We start from the raw sequence: 17,082 nt of genomic DNA on the forward strand, positions 1-17,082 counted from the left end.
ATTAGGAGAAAGCAGAAAGCTTACAGGGAGTGGAAGAAAGGCGGGATTAGCAAGGGAAGCTACCTTGGTGAGGTCAGAACATGTAGGGATAAAGTGAGGAAGGCTAAAAGCTGCATTGAACTGGACCTTGCAAAGGGAATCAAAACCAATAGTAAAAGGTTCTACAGCCACATAAACAAGAAGAAAACAAAGAAAGAAGAAGTGGGGCCGCTATACACTGAGGATGGAATGGAGGTAAAGGACAACCTAGGCATGGCCCAATATCTAAATAAGTACTTTGCCTCAGTTTTTAATAAGACTAGTGAGGAGTTTAGCGATGATGGAGGGATGATAAGTGGGAATGTGGATATGGAGGTGGATATTACCGCAACTGAGGTAGAGGCCAAACTTCAACAGCTTGATGGGACAAAATCGGAGGGCCCGGACAATATCCATCCGAGGATATTAAAGGAACTGGCACGTGAAATTGCGAACCCGTTAGCGATAATTTTTAAGCAGTCGATAAACTCGGGGGTTGTGCCGTACGACTGAAGGATTGCTAACGTAGTCCCTATTTTTAAGAAAGGGAATAAAAGTGATCCGGGTAATTATAGGCCTGTTAGCTTGACGTCTGTAGTATGTAAGGTCTTTGGAAAAAATTTTAAGGGAGAAATTAGTCAAGGACATAGAGGTCAATGGTAATTGGGACGAATTGCAACATGGATTTACTAAAGGTAGATCGTGCCAAACCAATCTGATCTCCTTCTTTGAGAAGGTGACGGATTACTTAGATAAAGGAAATGCGGTAGATATAATTTACCTCGATTTCAGTAAGGCGTTTGACACGGTTCCGCATGGGGAACTGTTAGTTAAATTGGAAAAGATGGGGATGAATATGAAAGTTGTAAGGTGGATAAGGAACTGGTTAAAGGGGAGACTCCAGCGGGTCGTATTGAAGGGTGAACTGTCAGGCTGGAAGGAGGTTACTAGTGGAGTCCCTCAAGGATCGGTTTTGGGACCGATCTTATTTAACCTTCTTATTACTGACCTTGGCACAAAGAGCGGGAATGTGCTAATAAAGTTTGCGGATGACACAAAGTTGGGGGGTATTGCTAACACGGAGAAGGACACTGATACTATTCAGGAAGATCTGGACCACCTTGTAAACTGGAGTAAGAGTAATAGGATGAAATACAATAGTGAAAAGTGCAAAGTCATGCACTTAGGAATTAATAATAAGAATTTTAGATATACGTTGGGGACGCATCAGTTGGAAGCGACAGAGGAGGAGAAGGACCTTGGGGTATTGGTCGATAGCAGGATGACTATGAGCCGCCAATGTGATACAGCTGTTAAAAAAGCAAATGCTATTTTAGGATGCATTAGGCGAGGTATTTCCAGCAGGGATAAGGAGGTGTTAGTACCATTATATAAGGCGCTGGTGAGACCCCATCTGGTATATTGTGTGCAGTTCTGGTGTCCCATGTTCAAGAAGGATGAATTCAAACTGGAACAGGTCCAGAGACGGGCTACTAGGATGATCCGAGGAATGGAAAACCTGCCTTATGAAAGGAGACTCAAAGAGCTTGGCTTGTTTAGCCTGGCCAAAAGAAGGCTGCGGGGGGATATGCTTGTTCTATATAAATATATCAGGGGCGTTAACGTTAGGGAGGGAGAGGAATTATTTAAGTTTAGTTCTAATGTAGGCACGAGGACGAATGGGTACAAACTGGATATTAGGAAGTTTAGACTTGAAATTAGACGAAGGTTTCTAACCATTAGGGGAGTGAAGTTTTGGAACAGCCTTCCGAGGGAAGTAGTGGGGGCAAAAGACTTATCTGGCTTCAAGACTAAGCTTGATAAATATATGGAGGGGATGTTACGATAGGATAGTTTAATTTGGGCAATTGATCTTGGATTATCACCAGATAAATCTGCTCAATTGTCTGCGGGGAGATGTTGGATGGGATGGGAACTGAGTTACTGCAGAGAATTCCTTCTGGGGTGCTGGCTGGTGAGTCTTGCCCACATGCTCAGGGTTTAGCTGATCGCCATATTTGGGGTCGGGAAGGAATTTTCCTCCAGGGTGGATTGGCAGGGGCCCTGGAGGTTTTTCGCCTTCCTCTGCAGCGTGGGGCATGGGTCGCTTGCTGGTGGATTCTCTGCAGTTTGAGATCTTCAAACCAGTTTTGAGGATTTCAATAACTCAGTCCTGGATTAGGGGTTGTATAAAAGTGGATGGGTAGGGTTCTGTGGCCTGCCTTGTGCAGGAGGTCAGACTAGATGATCATGTTGGTCCCTTCTGACCTATGAGTCTATGAGTCTATAAGGCTATAAAAGGCATATTCGGCAGTTGAATATGGGATGGAGGAAAGTAATGTGTGCAGACAGGCATTGTTTCAGCTTCTTATTTTTCATTAGTGATCATATAAAGTGTTGCACCATTAGTTATATGGATTTCATGTGTGTCTTTTTCAGTGCATCTAATGTTGCTAGATTTGCAATCATGATTCGGATAGTTGGTTCATCAGTCTTGCTGTGGTCCAAACTAGATGCTTCAGAGAAAGCTAAAGAAATTAAAATAGCATAACCAAATTCATCTAATAAGTTATGTAATGCTGTACATGGTGGGAAAATCCTTCCTGATTCCTTCAAAACACCAGTTTAAACCCTGAAGCATGACATTTGATAAATCACAATCGGTATATTTGGCATAAAATTATTCAGCTCTTTGAAAAAGTATACAGTAGGAAATACTGACAGTAAGGTAAATAGGACCTCTTTAACTAGAGACCAGCTCCTGTAGACATTTCTTGCCAAATGATCCCATGAAAGTCAATGCGCACATTTGGTGAATAAGGTTTACAAGATAACATTCATTATGTATATTTAAAGCAAAGTTTAAGGAATCATGTAGAAATGTCCCAGAAGTAGAATGCCTGGGATTTTTTTTTCTATTAACTTGTGTTAATTTAAAACAAAATTAACTATACATAAAATCCTTGTAATACACCATTTGCTACCAAACTTTAGCTATACTTGAAACATTTTATTCTATATATTGACTTACTTGTATTACACAATTTAAAAACAAAATTTGTTTATAATAAATCCAACTAGTTAAAGAAAAATATTAAGTAAGATAAAGCTAAGTTCAGAGGAGAGGGATAGAGATGGAAAGGAAAGGAAGTGGATAGAAAGGAGGGGAAGTAATAGGATAATTCAGATGCTTTCAGGAAAGTATCCGATATCTGACATTTTTTCTTTTACAATATAGAGTTCTTCCTAGGATGGTCAAGTTTATGATGTCTATGCTCAAGTCTTGAATTGTTGGTCATTTTTGGATTTCCATTTTTGTAGTACTAGTCTTCTAGTAATTATTAGTGCTCTGCTTAGCCAAAGCTTTTTTTAGCTTTATTCAGAGTCCAATTAACATCAGTTGGGTTTGAAAATAGATGTTTAGTTTGTAACAGTTTTATAAGAAAAATATTAACTCTGCAGTTTAGTTCTACCCAAAATATATGTGTGTAGGAGCATTCCCAGAGCATATTGGTTAATGTTGGACCAACATTAGTCTAACTTAGTGGCACCTGTTTTGAGCAGTCAGAGAGGTGGCCATATGATTTTTCTGCTGGATTAATCTTAATAAGAGGTCCAAGGAACAGTTCAGAGTGCTAGCTAAAATTTGTTTCCATTGGTTAACACAGAACAATTGGTCTAGTTCCTCCTCTCATTCCTTTTTTAGGCACTCTGTTTAATTCAAATTTTCTGGCCAAGTATGCCTATAGTGTTGCCATTGGTCTTGGCATCGGGTGTAATATTTGGAGAAAATAAAGCAACTCAGCTGGGTCAGGACTAAACAGCTGGGAGATGGCATGTTCTTCAAATATCATAAAAGGGAGGAAGGTATCATTTCAATTAATTGACTCATGGTCAAAATCCCTTCCTTAATCCAGTCTGGCTAAATGATGGGCTTGTCTGCTATACAGAGTTTTGAGGTACCCCAGGTAGAGGTCTTGGCATATAGAAGGGGATATTTTTGAATTTAGTAGACATCATACACTAAGTATTTCTGGCTGCCACAGTAGTTGGTGATTGTTCTTTAGGGAATTAGTAGTAATCCAAGTACAGTCAATTGAAAAAAGGGTAAAGGAGCAACCAATTCTGCTTCCAGCTGGAGCCAAGCCAGGACTCTACAGCATGAGGGAATGAACCACTGCATTGCTTGGCTAAGAATTATTCCCTGATGGCAAAGTTTAAAATTAGTAAATCTAAAACCACCTGTTTTGACAAGGAGCAGTAATCTGGGTAAGGAGATTCTGGTTTTAGATTTTTGGGGTAAAATAAAAGTGAGGAATATAGATAGGGAAGGAATTCATAATGGAAAGGATTCTGAGAAGTGCATTCATTTTAGTAGTTTATTTTTCTCCACATGGGGATTTCACTGGTAGAACGTGAGGAGGGAGAGTGCCTTGCCCCATTGATGCTGGTTGTAGAACATGATCATTTCTGGTCAGTGTTATAAGGTTCTGAAGTATATTTTGTGCCTTTGACCTGTTTGGGGTACAGGTTTGGGTAGGACTTTCAGACAGATAGTTATCTGCAGATTATGACACTGGCATGTCCACAAACCAGACGCAAGGATGTAGTGCTAAAATTGATGCCTAGTAACTTGGGTCTGGCCTGTCATTCAGCTGTTTTTCCCTAGACTCTTTGCTCTTTAACAAGGATTCATATGCTTTTTAAAGCTTTTTAAAACCATTTTAAACCAAGGGAGATGTGCTAGGGAAAATGGTCTTGTACAAAGACTTTTTTCAAATTCTGTTTAGCTTCTAGCTGAAGGCAAGAGGACACAAAACTATTCTACTCCTGGGGGAAATTGAAAAATAAATTCAATCAGCATGGCCTAAAAAGTATATATTCACTTTAATTCTTGTATTTTCCTGATCTGGTAGTTATTTATTAAAAATGTTCAGAGCTGTGCACATAGTAAATTAACCTCTTTGCAATCTTCTTTTACTAAGCTTTTACCATCCTATTCAACTGCACAAAGTAGGTATTAAATGGCACAGAAGAATTGCGATGGGCTAGTTAAGTGAACTCTTATTAGATGTACTAAACTGGTGTTCTATTCAGAATAGGAAAGAATATGAGTTAGAAAATGTTTGCTTCCCTTTAGCACATGCCGTCCCAGGAGGAGACAACTCGTGTGTCTCTGCTAAGAGCCCTGGCAGATTGCATTGGCATTTGGATACACCAGATGTCCTTTTAGATACCCAGTGGCAATGAAAATAAATGTACCTACCTTTGAAATAAAAATAAAGAATTCTTTCATGTAGTCAGCTACAATATCTGAGTTTTATTTTGGTATATCGTAGAAACCTTGATTTCTTTCCTATCTTTGGGTACAGGAGATCCCTAAACTGAACATACACAGAAACATCTCCCTCCTGTCCACTCAGTGAAACGTGATGTATGTTGCAGAAAGATAATGATAATAGTGTTGGAAACTAGGTCAGCTCTCTTCCCCACAATGTCCCCAATCTAGCAAAGTACTTGTGTGTAGTAGTATTGCTGACTACAACTGCTTTGAGGGAGTGGATTTAAAGGACTTTTAAAAATAGCTTGATTGCCGTATATAAACACAGCAAAATGTCACAAGGAGATGAGCCCTGTGTATTTCCTAATGCTTCAGTGTTAGCGGATGTGGAACTAATTCTACAGCTGACCAAACTTCAATCAGCCAGGGAGAATTTTGCAAGACTGTGAAGCCTGAAGTTGTCATTTCTCAGTGGCCCTGTTTTAGAGACTAGAATGGGAGCCTTCTCCGCCTCCCACCCCCACAGACACATGCATACCCTGCAAAAATGACTGAGTGAAGGAGGAACGAATCCTATCTCCTGTTTCCCAAGTAACTGTGGCACAAGTCTTCCTAAACTGCTTTTGATGACTTGAAGTCATTGATCTTGTGGGATTATACCACTCTAGCAGGAGCTATCCCTTTCTCCAGTGTAGAGCTACACTCAGGTGCTACTGTAGAGAATATGGGAATCCCTATGTATTGTGTGCTCACCTCCCCACTCGAGTTGGGGGCAAGGATTGGTCTATGGTGAGAGTTGGAGTGAGGTGAACTAGCAAGGAACTTCCAGAAAGTGGACTTTCTTCTTGTCCCTGTTTCTTAGGTAACGTGAAGTGTGTGTGCGCGTGTATGCATTTTCTCCTGAACTATTAGACCTGTTGTGTAACCAGTACCTACAATCTTCAATAATTAATACCATAGATGTACTGTGCTGGAAAGGGACATCTGATTCTGTGAATAATACTATTTTATTAGCAGTACTAGAATGAAAATGTGTTAACTTTTAAAGCAACTTCTCTCATTATTAGTTACATGCCCCTCTGCAATTAAAAAACAGAAGTCAAGGTATGTTTTCCAAATTCTCTCTTTTTAAAAGCATAATCATGCTTCAAGATAATCAATTCCAGCTTCTGAATGGCTAATATTTCATTTTCTTTGTATGTCTACTCTACAATAAAGCATTCAAGCAGCTCTGATAAATGCACCCTTTCAGAATTGTGATCATCAGACATTTGAGCACCAAGTTCAGCTATATGAGGCAACTTAGATGGTTTATTATTTGTTAGAAGTAAGCTGTACGTGTTATGTGTGCTTAATTTTTTTTAAAAATCCATATTAAATGTGGAGTAGCTGTAAAGAAATAGACTGAAGTATAAATGGATCTAATCATAAATTCATTTATTTGATAGGCACTTAGAAAGAGAAAGGGGTTCTGTGACTCTCTTTGTGTGGTAGAGGTATATTAAATCTTTTCCTTGAAGGAAGGAGTTATTGATTGGACCAGTAATGATGAGACATGGTGCCTGTCAGGGAAGTGGGAGGTGGACAGTGTATGCTTGTTAAGGAAGAGCTGGGCTCCTCTTTCTCCTGAGGTCCTCTACTTCCTGTTGGCCTGGATGGGTGTGAGGTGGGGGAAATGGGTAAGTTGATTGGCTCTCATGGTCCCTTCCCTGTCCCCACCACCACTTTGTCATGGGTGTGTGTGTGTGTGGTGTGCTTTTAGGGCTCATGAGCTTGTGCCACAAGCAGCAGGGAACAGTAGTGTATGCAAAGAGCAATGCCACTGAAATTGAGATATTCAAAAACTGATCTAGCAGGAAAGTGAGGGGGAGCCCAAGTCATGTACAGATGAATAATATTTGTTCCATCAAAGCCCTTTTTAGCCAACCAGAACTAGCATCTGGACTCTGTTCATACACAGGGCTAGCAGCCCTACAGATGGATTGCTGGGCATGCCAGAGGTCGAACTAACCATGTAAGTTGTGACTGCAGAAGACCTAGGAAGGGCAGTGTCTGTATCTGTGGACACTTTCTGTTATGCCTAGGCCCAAAAACGGGCAGCCAGGTGGATCACAACTGAGTTTCAGGGCTGAAGCCATCTGCCTTTGATGGTGTGGTGGAAGGGGGTGTGTTGTAGGATCAGCTGGTGCTGCTTCTGCACTCACTGATGGTCCATCGACACCAAGCAGTTGTCCTGGTGAAAATTATCTTGGGACTTGCACTGGAATATACTTGAGAATTAGGATTCATTGGGGTGTGGAATTGAGGCCGCAAACAAGACTGGTTTGGTCAGACATGCACATGAGGTTAGTTTGTTGGAGGGCTATGAAAAATGTAAATTGTGAAGTTGTCAGAGTTTTTTGGTTACATGATGGACCCAGTTAAATTCCTGGCATGTGAGTGTGGGGGGAGTGAGGGTGATGAGCATACAACACCCCTTCCTTTTGTTAAAATAATAAGTTGAGGTCTACTGCTTAAATCCATCCCTGTGTATGCCATTCATTCACCTACATATCCTAATCAATGAAAAAAATTCTTGCAAACTTTCATTCTGCAGCGGATGGGCCAGACTCATTCCCCAGCTGTAAAACCAGATTCTAAAACCAGTTACAGCACGCAAATCAGGACCAACTCCAGATTTCCAGTGTTATGAGGTCAGAATCTTTATTCATGGTGACACTGATCACTTCCCCTGAACAGAGGTTCATCTCCTTGCAAGCTATGAGATGAAGCATGTATCCTCATATGTGATTACTTCCTGGTGCCAAATAAGACATGCCCCAATCTCACTGTCATGGATTTCCTGGGATGCAGCCTAGAATTGGGGTACCCCTGAGCCCTCTGTCTTACCAACCTGTGCTCCTTCTCACTCTGTGATGTTGTGATAAGCTGCAAACCTCTGGTAGGTATTGCTCTTACACAGACATCCACAGGCAGGGACATACCCAGCTGAGTTGCACGAATGCTTCTCCTAGCCACTCATCAGCCAACAATGGAGAGACTCTAGCCAATTCCCCCAGCACCCCAGCCTAGGACCCCAGGGCTGCACAGTTGTGCCCTGGTCAGAAGCCTGACCAGTGTAAGTTTATTACCTAGTCTGCCACTTCTACAAAAGAAAGTGGATGGATTTCATAACTTCCCATACAATGATAACACATACAATCCAACAGGATATTAATGTTCAACAGGGCAAAACTTTTAAAATGATACCTTTTAAGGCATACCTTGTATGAAACATATCATTATATGGCAGTGGTGAATATGGGGGTTTCAGGGTGTTGCTTTGAGGTACAGCGTAACACTCACCACTAGTTTAAATCAGTGGAGTTCTGCCCGCTTATGCTGCTCTGGGGAATATTACTGAATAACTCTGCTTAAAACAGTACAAGACCTCATTACAACAGTAACAAGCCTGTTAATGCAGTGCTTTTCAAATGCTGTTCAACTCAACAACATCTGTTGTGCCAGTGGATTCATTGGCTATTGAATATACATGCTGTCTGCTCTTTCTCCAACACTTTAATCAATATAGCCTCTCAAGTCTTCAATTTTCCATAAATATCTTGTATCTTATAGCTGTAAATTCTTTATCTCCTTAAGAAGGGCACTCTTGGTTGGAAACAAGGATATAATAGCTCTGCAGAAGAATCTATTATGATGTTTAATGACTGCATTTATTCTCTGAGGTCAATTTTTCTTGATTTGGCATATCTGTATGAGGCTTCTCACCTGGCATCCAGCAATGAAATATATAGCTTTAGATGTATACTAACTTACTAAATGAAAAACAGGATATAAGGTAGTACAGAATTCTAATAGATTATACCAACAGTAGCATCTAATTGAGGACATCTTAAGCCTTTGATTGGAGCGGTTAGAATTTGTAAGCGCCACTGATTTAACATCTGCAATTCAAATAACTTGCAAGTTCACTCCTGCAGATAACCAAACTTGAAGGCTCCACAGGCTGAATAGCTCCATATCGTGGAGCTTAATTAGTACATATTTCATATATCTATGTGCTGACGAATGGTGACAGAGTGATTGGCTTCTGCTTTTCCCCCTCTATTTAGCTGTAGGACAAGAACAATGACGCAGCTACACAAGTTCCCCCACATTTCTGCACCAATTTGCATAGCCAGCTTAAGAAGTAAGACAGGAATTCAATCTCCATATATCTTCTCTTACTAAAAAGAGCACCAAACACTGCCACTGTAGTGGTAGCTATGTTAATATAAACACCTGTCTGCTCAGAATTAGACTGAAACCACCAGCTTATTTCATGTAGCCCACAGAACAGCCATGCAATAGTAATGTTTTTTTCAGTGACTACTGAACTGGATTTGAACCACCACCAAGACATATAAGGTTCCAATGCTTTTAACCAATTCCCTGAATATTCATCCAGACCTCTTCAATATGATATTAAAATAAAGTAGTTCTGCAGAAACAAACAAGAAAATTAGAACTCTTTAGTTAAGGGTTTTTTTAATTGTTGTTCATAAGGAAGCTGATGACTGTCCCTGCACATCCATTATTGCACTCCCTATATTTTATATGTAGAGTAAAGAATAATTTCCAGCTACGCGTTCTATGACAATTTAATGTAAAAAATAATAGCTGAGTTTCTCATTATAATAGACCTCTTATGTAAAACCATTTAGCACAATGGAAGAATGTATTAAAATTTACTAGATTCAGTAACTGCAGTAATAAATTTGATAAGATACATTGGTATCTTATTGGTAAAAAACGGCATATTTCAAAACACTAAATGTAGTGTGTTCCTGGTGGCCACTAAAGTAAAAGCTAAAAAACCCAACTTATTGTATAATGTCTTGTTTCATTTTCTCAGGGATGGCTCTAGGTATTTTGCCATCCCAAGCACGGCAGGCAGGCTGCCTTCGGCGTCTTGCCTGCGGGAGGTCCCCGGTCCCACAGTTTCGGCGGCACACCTGCTGGAGGTCCGCTGAAGCCGCAGGACCAGCGGACCCTCCACAGGCATGCCGCCGAAGGCAACCTGCCTGCCGCCCTCACGGCGACCAGCAGAGCGCCTCCTGTGGCTTGCTGCCCCAGGCATGCATTTGGCGTGGTGGTGCCTGGAGCTGCCCCTGCATTTTCCAAAACAAGTTGTCTTTGGGAGTGAGATTTTCCAAGTTTGATTTCTACCTAATGGTGAATCTATGTTTCTGAGTGTCCATGTAATGTTTGAGTAAAATCACTACAAGTCAATTTTTGAGATCAGCGGAAAAAAATTGTGGAGGGGATATAACAAATTATTTGAACAGGGTTAGATCATTGAGGCACTGTATATTTAAACACTTCCCACAATGTCTGGAGTGGAATGATTCTGCTAAAATGATCAGCAGTGAAATAATTAACTATTTTGATGTTTAGTTCACATTGTTGTGTTTCAGAGTTAACCTCAATTGAGAATGGGAAGAGTTCGTTCACACCTCTTTGGGGATTAAATGCTGACCCTCTACTGAGCAAAGTTTCTCAGTATACAGATGAGCGCTTTACACAAAGGAGCTTGTAAATTCTGAGGAAGAGACAGAACTTAGTCAAGTGGCCTGGTTTAGAGCATTTGTGTGCTTTTCTCACAAAGCCCATTACAGTTTAATGACATTGGTAGCAGTGGGGATCACTATATATTCTCTGCACAGGGGATTCAGATCTGTGCAAATATACAATGGCAGATCTATCAGCTAGGAGTGCAGAGGTTTCCTGTGTAGTGTTCATGGGCCTCTGTTTCCCTGTAGGAAGTGGAGTTGGTGGGCAGTACTTGTCCAACCGGGCTGTTACATTCAAGCTGTCTGCAGACTCAACAGTACATCGATTTCATGTTTGGAAGCGTTTCTTCATAATTTATACCATAAAGCATGATGATTAATTACTATAATTTTAATCCCAGGTACAGTAGTGCAATTTCAGATCATAATCTAGTTCATTTTTATTGAATTAGTATTGAGTTTAGTAATATGCGTGAAACTCTCTCCCACTTTCAAAATGTGCACTGTGCTCTTTAGTGGATTTGATTTTATTTTTATTATTTTTTTCATTCTCACACCATTTTCTTGAAGAATCAGAGCAATTAACAGGGCAGACATAAAAAGTAATTTGAATGTGTGAATCAACTCAAAACCATCAAAATTAAAGAAGTGATAGGCAAGTGTCCTATCATGAATTAAAGTGACCTTTGCCATAAAGGCTCTTATCATAAATTTTGATATTTTAGTGGATGTTGCATCTCACTACACTACAGCTTCACAGTAATTTAACATAGAGTATTAGACAAATAGTGCTGATTAGACTTCATGTGCCAATCAAATTTTGCTAAGTCACAACAGGCTTTCTGTCTTATAAATGTAGCCAGTTATCAGGCTGCTCCAGATTTCCTCATGTCTCTGTGCTTACTGTGTTAAATACTTTTCATAAAAAGCTATTAACTTGGACCTGGAAGGGATGCTTCCAGTTACATTAGAATAATGTTCTAAAGGTAGTGCTGTTTATTTCAAGGAAAGAAGAGCTCAGCGTAACATTGACCCAGATCCAAATGGAGATCCCACCCAAAAGCAGTGAATTAAATTGATGTAACACACTAAGGGTTGGTCATGTCTATTGGGCACAGCCTGTAGCAAAAGTGGCAAGAAACTGCTCTGCCCCATGAACTTTTGGCCTCAGGAGAAACAATTGCTGTCTGAATTCACCTGGAAGGCAGTAGGAGAGTATCCACTTCTGTACCTCTTTTGGGGTGTAGTCTGCTCCTCGCCTATGCTGTAGTTTTACTCCAGGTCATGGTGACCAGGGGGAACTAGGCCTTTGCCCCACATCCTTTGGGTTGCTGCACATCCTTTGATAGCAAAGACTGTAATTGTGCCTGACCTTTGTGGGCCATGCAAAGGAGGGTGCTAGGGTGTCTTGGGTTTAAGATACTAATGCAAGATCAAAACGATCTGGGCTTCGTTCCTGGCTCTGATAAAAGTAACCCAAAGTCTTACAGGAAAGTCAATAAGGGTTACTTCAAAGCCCATTGAAATCAATGGGAGTCTTTAGTGTGGATCTGGCCCTTAATCCTGCTGGGCCAGAGCCTCAGCTGATGCAAATAAAAGTAGAGCCATTGGCCTCAATACAGCAAAGCAAATTTGCACCAGCTGAGGATATGGTTGTTTGTCTTTGTATCACTTTTTTGCAAGGTAGAGATAAAAATAAACCCCGTAACTTCACAGGGATGTTGAGGTAAAATTCATGAATGTCTGCAATACTCAGATACTGTAGTATCAGGACCATATGAACCATCTCTCCTATCTAGGCATATCAGGGCATTTATATGTCATTTCTTCCACCCCATCCTTAGTGCACATCCAGGCATTATTCATTAGTTACCTGTATAGTGTAAAATTAGCAGGCCTCTCATATAATGTAAACCTTTCCAAAATGAAAATGCTATTTTTCTGGTATCTCAGTAGATGTACAACAGATAGTTTAAAATAGGAGCTGGTTTATATAATTTCCCCTTCAGATTTCTATTTCCACAAGAGATAATTTATGTGAAAGTGAGGGAACTGATTTTCTAACCAGCTCATTAGGTGCAATAAGAAGAAAACTGTCCCTTAGGGTCAATGTAACTCAGCCAAAGTAAAACAACTCATGTTGGAGGGCTCTCTTCTCTTGAGGATACTAATGTCATGCTAGCTTTTTTCCTGACATTTTTAGCAATTTTACTTGAAATTACTTTTTCATTAACTATAATGTTCTTGAACCTTAACTGGGACAGGAACGCAACTCATTTTTCTTACAGGGAACATTTGGACCTAGCATGTAGTTTATGGCCTTTTTAATTACTTCTTCAGTAAAATCCACCTCTTGTACAATAAAAATTCCATTTAGAAAGATTTCATTGTAAAATTTTACTGCAGCTCCCGCTTCACTTGTTTGGTATTTATTTTTTTATGAAAATACTACCATAGAAATTAGAACAGAAAGAATGCTGGATAATGCAAAGTCCGTATTAACTTAATGGGAGCTGTGGGCACACCTCAAGGGAAGTCTTGTGAATATAGGCAATACTGTAACATATCTAATATAGTAGTTAGTCATTCATTTCAAGTAAATTCTAAACAGAATTTCCAAGCTATGTCAGGACAAATTCTGCCCAGTCTCATATTCCCATTGTATTTTTGATTGTAGTCAGGCTTTATGACGTACGAAACAGGTAATTATTGAGATGAAGCAGACTACACTCTTGACAATTCAAATCCACATTTAGAAAACTAAAGCATTCATTGGGTTACTTGCAAAACCTACATCTGTGTGTGGAAATTGTGTATTTTACATATGCATATGGGGAGCACAGCCACCCAATTTGTGTGCATAAGTGCAAAATCTTGCAGGTAACCTGATGTGTTCCTATTGCTGCAGACATGCAGTTTGAAAACTGAGATTATTGTGCGGTTATTCTTTTCCTCCCCCCCCCCAGATATTAGAGTTATTTTAAAAAAAAAATCTTGAATTTTCAATTCTACACTACAGTATTTTCTCAAGAGCTTTGGCCAATTCAATTTAAGTCAAACTGCAGTCGCTTCTCTGTGGAGACTTTTCTGCAATTTAACAGATCTCAGTGTTAGGAAAATGTTCCTGATGTTCCTTTGTTCTGTTTTATCTCATTGCTCCTAGTAATATTCCTGTGGCCCATCTTAATTTCTACCTCTCCTTTGGGTTTACATTTTTGTTCTGTCATTACATACTGAACACTACCACATTTCACTCTTACTGAACTTTAATATGTCCCACTCTTATGTTGCTAACCCAGTGTTCCATGAAGTAATGCCTTGTAAAAATCAAAATAACTAATATGCAAAAAATCAAAATATAGTTACCACCTGAAAGCTATACAAAACTCTTTAATCAGTCGTTCCTCAACAAAACACTGCCTCTGGGTTGGCAAGGCTATTTACTTCTGGTTTGTAATAAAAAAAAATGATTTGTAAATGCCTGATTTCTTTTTTTTACTGGCCATAGTTGTAACAGCTAAAAACAATTGACTTTTGATCCTCACTGGATGTAAGTCAAATGGTCTTATTATTTTCCAGTACAACTTAGTGTTTGTCTATCTTTAGCTGACAACTGAGTTCAGCAGTGGGAGAGAGAGTTGATCTGCTCTGCTCTTAGAAATCTCTGTAGTTGATGAATTTGTGTATGAAGAGCAGCACAGAAGATAGTTTAATAACCTAGAGGTAAATACATTATTGATATTCATCTATTAAAACTGAACAACTCAGCCACTCTCGAGAAGTAAACTTTTAGTTCAGAAGACAATTATTAAGGGGTTTTACATAGCTTTTGTGTAACCTCACTGACCTCAGATTTTGCTTTAAACAGTAATTGCTATGCAGAAAGAAAGGTACATAATATCTTACCAGGCAAAACCAAACCAAAAATAGTTAAATTGGCACTAAGCTTACCAGACTTACTAACCTTTACTGAAAATTGCCTTAGAACATTATAGATAGAAGTATCAAACAAAACACCAGGCAAAACACTCCCAGGCAAATTCTCTGCTGATGCACATGGACAGAACTCCATGAACCTGAATGGAATTTTGCCTCTTCAGACCATTAGAGAATTGGCCTTCTAAATCAGAGAGCCTAGAAATTCAGAGGTAAGAATTAAATCAAATAAAATACTCCATTAAAGTCTACACATGGATCTACCCCAGTACTACTACTACCCTCAGAAAACCACTCAGCTCAAGACAATTTCAACTATGTGATGATACTCATTTAATCAGTAACCTCCAGAATAAGGGGTACATTACACTAGGGTACTTAAGTCCTAATCTTTTAAGTTATCAGTCAGGTGTTCTCAAGCTTTATACCTTAATGGAGTACATCTTATGTGGACCATTTTGCCTCATATTTGCTATGGAATCTCAACTCCTGTTTGCCATTAAGAAAAAAAAAATCACTGTGCCAGCTACAGTAGTTGCCTATCTGGAAAAGGCATAGTACACAAATATTTAATGTATTTCTATCTAACTTGAATGTGTATGAGTGCTGCCCTTTGTGATTTTTGAAAGTCTTTTTATTGTGCATTAAACACACTGACTTCTAATGAGTCTATAGTGGGCCGTGCAAACACTATAATGCACTTGTCAGCCATGCAACCTTTATTATGAACATGAAAACAGTTAATACCTAAATCATTCCTCTATTAATCCCCCCAAAGCTAGTCAAAAACATTCCTAACCACTCATAGCTCCAAAACAAATTACCTGTCACTTCTGATTTACCCACAATGTACCTGGAAATCAGATTCAAATTCTTAATAATTGAGACCTCTGATGTTCTTAACTAATGATAAATCATTCTAAATCTTTAAAGTAAAAGTTTGTCCATCTCTAAAATATTATTTTCTGAGACGATCATGATCATTTTCTAAATGTCTATACACTTTCAAATCAGACCACAGGCACAATTTTCAAGCATGGGAACCCTAACTCTTAGGAATTTGAGGATTAATATGTTCATAATCAGTAAATTATTCTGATTTACTGTTGTACTCATTCTGGGTATCTGAAGCCCCCATGCATCTCCAACACAAGGGCCAATCTGAAAATCTCCATCTCTTCTAAAATGACCCTCAGGCACCTTGCTAGCCTCCTTCCTCTGCATCTCATCCATCTATACCTAACGTAACCAGCTCTTCTAGGCTTTCTGCCAGGAATTTCTCTTGCTCCTACTTGCCCAGTCCTACTTATCTGTCTGAGATGAAGAAGCAAGACAAGGCTACAGGGTTGATGTCTTATATAGAAAGCCAGGCTGGGGAAAAGGGGAGGATTTGATACCAACAGGAATCCTGACTTGGCCTTGCCTCTGTTCTCTCAGGTACAGTTCAACCTAGTGGCCTCCCTCAAGCCCTGGAAATTATACATTGATAGAATGAATATAGTATGAGCATTTAGGCATGTAAAATGAGTATTAACAATATTTGCCTATGTCATGGGGCCAGTACCCCCCCTTCCATCACCCTAGGCCTAACAGCAGCAAAGTGGTCTGCCACTGGGTCAGCAGGGAATCCCACTGAAACACACTGACCTCATGAGGTGAGAGGTACCACTCCCTCATCAGGTCATTTAAAGTCATTATGCGAATGATTACTCAGGAATTACCAGTGTAATGAGTAATGAAAACTGATTCATTTATTTGTCTCTTTTACCAGGAATGAAAGCTTACATCATCATCTTGGTGGTTTACGTAAATGGATACTAAAGAATCATAGCGCACAGGTATTAAACTTATCTCCCAATAACATTGCACATTAAGCAGGACGGTACTCTACCATTATCTGATAAATACAAGAAAGCTATTTTGTCCCAGAGCAATATGAAACATCCAGCTTAAACCAATAGCATTCAAGAAATTGAGAGTTAAATGTAAAGTACTGTTTCAAGATCAATAAAAAAATCTGTTGCTTAGAAAGTGAAACAGAGAGACAAACACAATTAGGGCCTGATCTAAAGCTCCCTGAAATCAACAGGAAGACTCCCACTTAATTAATTGGTCACTGAATCAGACCCATACTACTTATGCTGGGGCTCATCTCTAGTTTCATTCATTTCCAGCTATTCTAGGATGCATAGAGGCCTGATCCAAATATCCAAATATCTAACCTAGACAGTTCTGTTTTGATTTCCTGCTCTGTCACTCTTGGGAATGGAGGTTGGGAAGGTTTAGTGAAACTAT

The 17,082-nt window shown here is 39.6% G+C and overlaps 1 long non-coding RNA gene across 1 annotated transcript in view; it reads left to right on the forward strand.

Moving 5' to 3' along the window:
- The window catches only part of LOC115659679, an 80,861-nt gene extending 64,236 nt beyond the window's left edge, over positions 1–16,625 (forward strand). Inside the window, exon 4 of the long non-coding RNA XR_004002628.1 lies at positions 16,559–16,625. This is a non-coding gene — a long non-coding RNA (uncharacterized LOC115659679). The remainder of the gene's footprint in view (positions 1–16,558) is intronic.
- The last annotated feature ends 457 nt before the right edge of the window (positions 16,626–17,082 follow it).

This window comes from Gopherus evgoodei, chromosome 11, assembly GCF_007399415.2.
Source record: "Gopherus evgoodei ecotype Sinaloan lineage chromosome 11, rGopEvg1_v1.p, whole genome shotgun sequence".
In the NCBI taxonomy this organism is placed as follows: domain Eukaryota; kingdom Metazoa; phylum Chordata; order Testudines; family Testudinidae; genus Gopherus; species Gopherus evgoodei.